This window comes from Setaria italica, chromosome II (genome assembly GCF_000263155.2).
Source record: "Setaria italica strain Yugu1 chromosome II, Setaria_italica_v2.0, whole genome shotgun sequence".
Lineage (NCBI taxonomy): Eukaryota > Viridiplantae > Streptophyta > Magnoliopsida > Poales > Poaceae > Setaria > Setaria italica.
In genome coordinates, this window is record NC_028451.1 from 39,349,778 (window position 1) to 39,355,513 (window position 5,736).

Genomic DNA, 5,736 nt, shown 5'->3' on the forward strand with positions numbered 1-5,736 from the left:
GTGTCTGTTTTGAATGTTGCACGAAGCAATTCGGGATGTTTCATGCACGTAAAGGTGTTGCAATCCTCGGTGTTGCAAGTGTTGATTTTTGATGTTTCGATAGTTATTTTTCAATGTTGCAACTAAGCGTCCGATAAAACAAAATTATCGAACGTCTGGGCGCTAGCACTTCCTAAAATATAATGATGATAAAACAGGAAAAATAGCAAGGAAATGAGCACGCAGGTGATTATCATCCCAGAAATCATCGCCCCTCAATTTGTGTTGGTAGTTTCGGACTTCCATTCTCCAAGGTAAGAGTATTTCATACAATCTTTTTTATTCATATTTTGTACAATCTTGATAAAACTAGAGTACTTGGAAAAAAATAAGAGCCGTCTATCCCGCGAAATCGAACGGTGGAAATAAAGGAAGTACCATGAAGTACCTAAAGGAAAGTACCAAAAATATGATGTCTTTTAATTGTGTGTAAATCTATTTAATTCTTTTTTATAAAAAGGATAAGAAAGGAAAGTACCTGCAAGTACCACTGTACCACTGGTACTTTAAAAGCATTGTAACAAAGCTAAAAACTCAAAGGATTTTTAAAAAAAAATATCGTGGTTCTATATTTGTAAGAGTAAGAGTGTTCAACAAATTGTAAATGTTATCTCTTATTTGATCCATCTCAGTGCTCCTTTGTGCAAAATATGCAGGCTGATTTGGCCTCGGAAGTGTGACGCATCTATTCTTCAGCGAGAACACAACAGATGACATATGTGGCCTATCATCTGGGTTTTCTTGAACATACAGGAGTGCTACTTGCAAAGCAAAATTTCATTTGGCAAACAAGTATCCATAATAGATGAATCTGCCAAACATCCTGTCTTCCCCTCCTTCCACATATTCCATGCCTGAAAATTAAAAACAAAACAATCATTTATTAAAAACAAAACAATCATTTCGATTGTGATAGCTACAAAAAGATTCAAATCCTCTGACTTTGATCTTGAGTTAGAACTTCACAAAAGGCATATACTCACGTAGATTATAAGATTCGAAAATCCTATTATGTCATCCATGGAGCTTCTTCTTCTACCAGTTACAATCTCCACGAGTAGTACACCAAAGCTATAGACATCAGACTTTATTGAGAAGATGCCTTCCATTGCATATTCAGGAGCCATGTAGCCACTATTCCACCATTTCACTTGTATTAATTATTACATGGAGATGCAGTCAATTGCTAATTTAAGCATTTATTTATTTAAAATAAGCACTCACTATGTCCCTACAACACGATGTGTATTTGCCTTTGTCTGGTTGTCATTGAAGAGCCTTGCCATGCCAAAGTCAGCTATCTTCGGTCTCATCTCTCCATCTAGCAAAACATTAGCAGCTTTGAGATCTCTATGAATTATGGTCAATCTTGAATCTTGTGGAGATAGAGAAGTCCTCTTGCGATTCCTTTGATTATACTAAATCGTGTCGGCCAATCTAGCAACATTTTCCTTGAATTATCTGCGTGAAGGTTCGAATGAAAGCAATATGTTTATGAGATGTCATTTTGATATTTTAAAGAGCTTATATTAAGGTGTTACTTGAACATACCAAAAAGGTACCATCTAAGCTTTTATTAGGCAAATACTCATAAATCAACATCTTTTCTTCACCCTTGACACTGCAACTAAGAAGTCGAACCAAATTTCTATGTTGCAATCTGGCAATTAGAACAACTTCATTCCTGAATTCCTTGGTTCCTTATGCAGAATCCTTACTCAGCCTTTTGATAGCAACTTCCTTACCACTTAACACGGCCTTCAGAAATGTTAAAGAGAAAAGATTGACATACATGCAACTCAAAATAATTACTGAACTGAATCAAGCAGAAGCCTGCATTGAGAGAAGAAATCACCTTATAAACTTTGCCAAAACCTCCTTGTCCAATGTTGCAGCCACAATATCCTCAAATCTAACAAAAGGGAATCCAAAATCTTGGGCAGTGTTCCCTTCCCCAAGTCCTTCAGATGTACCAGTATCACCCAGAATTAACCCAAGCTTCTTGTGATCTTCCCTGTTTCTTCTTCTAGCTGCCCCAAAAATGTTTATCATCCATTCTGTTGCACCATGTACCTCATATAGACGTATAATAAAAGCAGAGTTTGTACCTTGGAACTTGAAGCATGCAAAGATAATCCCCGCAAGTATCACAATGCTACTTACTAAAACTGCAGACAGCAAAATCTTCATTAACTTGGTCTTTGCCTTCCTTCTGTTACCTGTGCAAGGTCGTCAGTGCAATGATTTATGCTCGCAAGCCTGAATGTTTATACCCAACAATTCGAAGTTTACTCGATAGAAAGGCACAGGAGATAAAGTCGTTTGCACACCAGGATCATCCAAGCCTGCAGACCGGAGGTAGAGCGTTTCACCGCCAGCCATATCACCCATCTTCTCCGTGTCAATCAGCTCGCCGGCCCAAATCAAGCACCTCGTCATGCCGCCCTTCGTCCCGCTGCTGCTCAGATCAGCATAAGCGTACGCCACACACGAACAGTTCTTGGCGCACTCCGCCGCGCACTCCTCAGAAGTCCGGTTCCGGACGAGCACGAACTTGTCCGGCGATTTCATCCCCGGCAAGGCCAAGAAGCCGTCGCCGTCGCCGCACCGCAGCGCCTCCTTCCGCCGGTACCCTCGCGAGAACCTGCCGCCGCTCCATTCCTCGGGGTTGGTAGGCTCGAAGCCGTCGAGGCACCTGCACGTCGGAGCGGCCATGGTGCTGTCGCAGTAGCCGTACGGCCCGCATTGGCCGTAGTGGTTGCACTCCCATGTCGGCCATTGCCCGAGAACCGGCCACGCCGACGAGCTGCTGTTCCAGCTCTGGAGCTGGTACTCGCCGGCGTAGGTCAGCACGTACCTGGTGTGGGTGGCGCCGTCGGAGAGGCTGTAGGATATGTAGGTGTCCTCCTCGGTGTTGACGATGGCCACGTAGATGTAAGCGCTGGAGTTGACCTGGTACTCGCCGTCGACCGTGAAGCCCGTCCAGGGGGCGCTGCGAAGCATCGGGCGCGTCCCGTTCCAGACGAACTACTGGAGGGACGTGTTCGGGTCCGCGCCGTAGGTGAAGCTCCCCGGCGAGGGGTCGTCGGGGCCCTTCCACGACACCACCATGCGCTCGGCATGGCGTTCCCTGTGATTACTGGACTTGATCCAGATCTTCATCCCGGGGAGGAACGTGTCGGTCGGGTGATCGAAGCTCTGCCACAGGGTGGTACCGTTCGGAGTCCGGACGACGAGGTTGCCGGTGTCCAAAAGCACCGCGGCGACGCCGGTGGCCGGTGGCGATGGAGAGACACTTCCGGTGATGTTTGTCGTCCAAAGGACCCGGCCGCTGGCGTCGGACAGGACGAGGTTGGAGGTGTTGGTCAGGGACAGCGATGGCGGAGAGGAGCTGCTGTTTGTGATTGGGGTCTCTCTGTTGGCGACCCACACGACGGTGAGCCGGGGGATGTCATTGTACCATATGCCGAGGTGCAGCTTGGCTGGAGTGGAGTTTGTCAGGGAGAAGAAGCCCAAGGCAATGCTGCCGCCGTCGGACACGATGGTGGCACTAGGGAACAGCGGTTTGCCGGGGACGAGGCGGTCGTCGGATGCACACGGCTGCACCAACAGGAGGAGGAGGAGGAGAACAGTAGCGGCATACCTGATAGCCGACCAAGCCATCAAGCACTTCTCGTTTCAAAACGGCGAGGCGATTTTGAAAGGGATGTGCTAATATTAGCTCGCGAGACTGAAGATTCTAACTTCAGCAAGGATGGCAGGTGTTTTCTTCTTCTTTAGCCTGACGAGACCAATCGGGAAGAAAAGAAGGGTGAGTGGCATTCCTGCATCCGGGAAGTCGGAAAGAAAAGCGAAGGTTGTTTTTCTTCTTCTGCATCGATTACGAAAGCAGTAGGTAAAATAATGCAGAAATTTGGAAGTTCAGACCACATTTAGTTTACCAATTCAACCTCGTCTTGTGTTTGACATTTGAGCAGTCCACGCGGACCGTGCAGTGGTTTGTATGATGAGATTATCCTTTGCCAATGCTACTATTGACAGAAAAGCCAAGGAACACGTATACTACAGAACTACATATGATGCGTAAAGAAACTAGAAATGATTGATTATTTTAACTTTTGATGACTGACTGAAGTGGTTGCTACTCCGCATGATCAATTCCAGTCAGTTTCCTTCGCGTTTTTCATTTTTCACCGTTAGTATTTTTTTCATAATGAAATCTAATAATGTCAATCTTATCTTGTCAACCTATATACAATTTTGTTACAGGAATTGGAGAGCAGTGAAAAATGGAACAGCAAAAACAATTTACCTTTTTCTTCTCTTTTCTACTTTACTAATAGTATGCACAGAGTATACATGTTTATTAATTCGGGGAGGGAAGTGAGGTGCTTCCATTCTCCAAGATGAACACAGCAGATGACATGAGTGGCTTGTCGTTGGGTTGTGTTGTGTTGGGGATCGTCAAAAAACTAAACATCCTCGAGCGCCGTTTATAGGTAAAAACTCTCTAACCTCGCAAGTTCTGGATCGAGGAACAAAACTCAGTTAACCTTGCAACTGCTTATGAAAACTATTCTGGTAGTAAAACTCGTACCCTCGCATCTTTTTTCTACTTTAGGGACTCGAAGCTGACAACTGTTAGTTGATGACTAAACTCCAATTGTGCTAATCCTCGAGTGTTCGAAGTCAATCTTGAACACCAAGTTTTCACCTTTTTACTCTTTCCTCATAAACGGAACCTGAAGGGAGACGTCGTGAGGTTACAAGCTCTTGGAGCAGCATAACGAACCAGGCGCCACGAGGTTGGGCATTTATCTCGGACCGAGGGTGATGACATGAAGCTAGAGAATTGGTCTGGCACGAAGGCGAAGTCCCGAGGTTAGAGGGATGGAGGCATGAGAAACGTGACTACGTGGAGGAATTCAATTTGTACACGTTACCCCAATGACTTTTATGTATGGCATATTCTAATAATGTAGTGGTTGATGAAGGATATTTTTTGGATGTAAAGTGGCTCATGGGTCACTATAAAAGGGAAACCCTACCCTATTGTAAAGGGAGACCCATTGTTTTCTCGAACTTTCAAGTATTATCTCGTTCACAAATATGTTCGGTATCAAATTTCTTTGAGAGCAACAGGGCGCCCATCGTGTTCTCAGCCACAAAACAACCCACGATGCCATAACCAAAGAAGAAGATCACACCGCAGGAAACCATCGAGGGTGAAAGAGAGCAAGAGAGAGAACTTATCCCTATTGATCAAGACGACATAGACACCCTAGAGAGATTAAAGAGAGTTGCGGCTAATTTACGAACAAGAAGTGAGAAGAAAAGAGTCAAGGTGGAGACAACAAACCAAACACAACCAGAAACAAGCACAAGAAATGATTTACTTGGAGCAACAGAAAAAAAAGTTGGCCTCGGTACTTAAACAGCTTGAAACCCTGAAAAAAGAAAAGGAAAGATTTACCCAAGAATTGGAAGCACAACGGCTAGCGGTCAGGAAAATAGCAAAACTAAATCAAGCAAAAAAACAATTGGCAGAATTGCAAGAAGAATTGGATGAACTGCAGTACTTACAAAACACGCCACCACAACTACCACCTTTGAGACAGCAGCATGTCATGAACAACGCACCTATCCCGCATGCAAATCCCAACCTCGCTGGGCACAACGTCCTAATGATGACAAGTG

General features: G+C 44.7%; 1 pseudogene; it reads right to left on the minus strand.

The window, feature by feature from the left end:
* Nucleotides 1-573: 573 nt before the first annotated feature.
* On the minus strand, nucleotides 574-3,702 carry LOC101786672 (annotated as a pseudogene).
* Nucleotides 3,703-5,736: the final 2,034 nt, after the last annotated feature.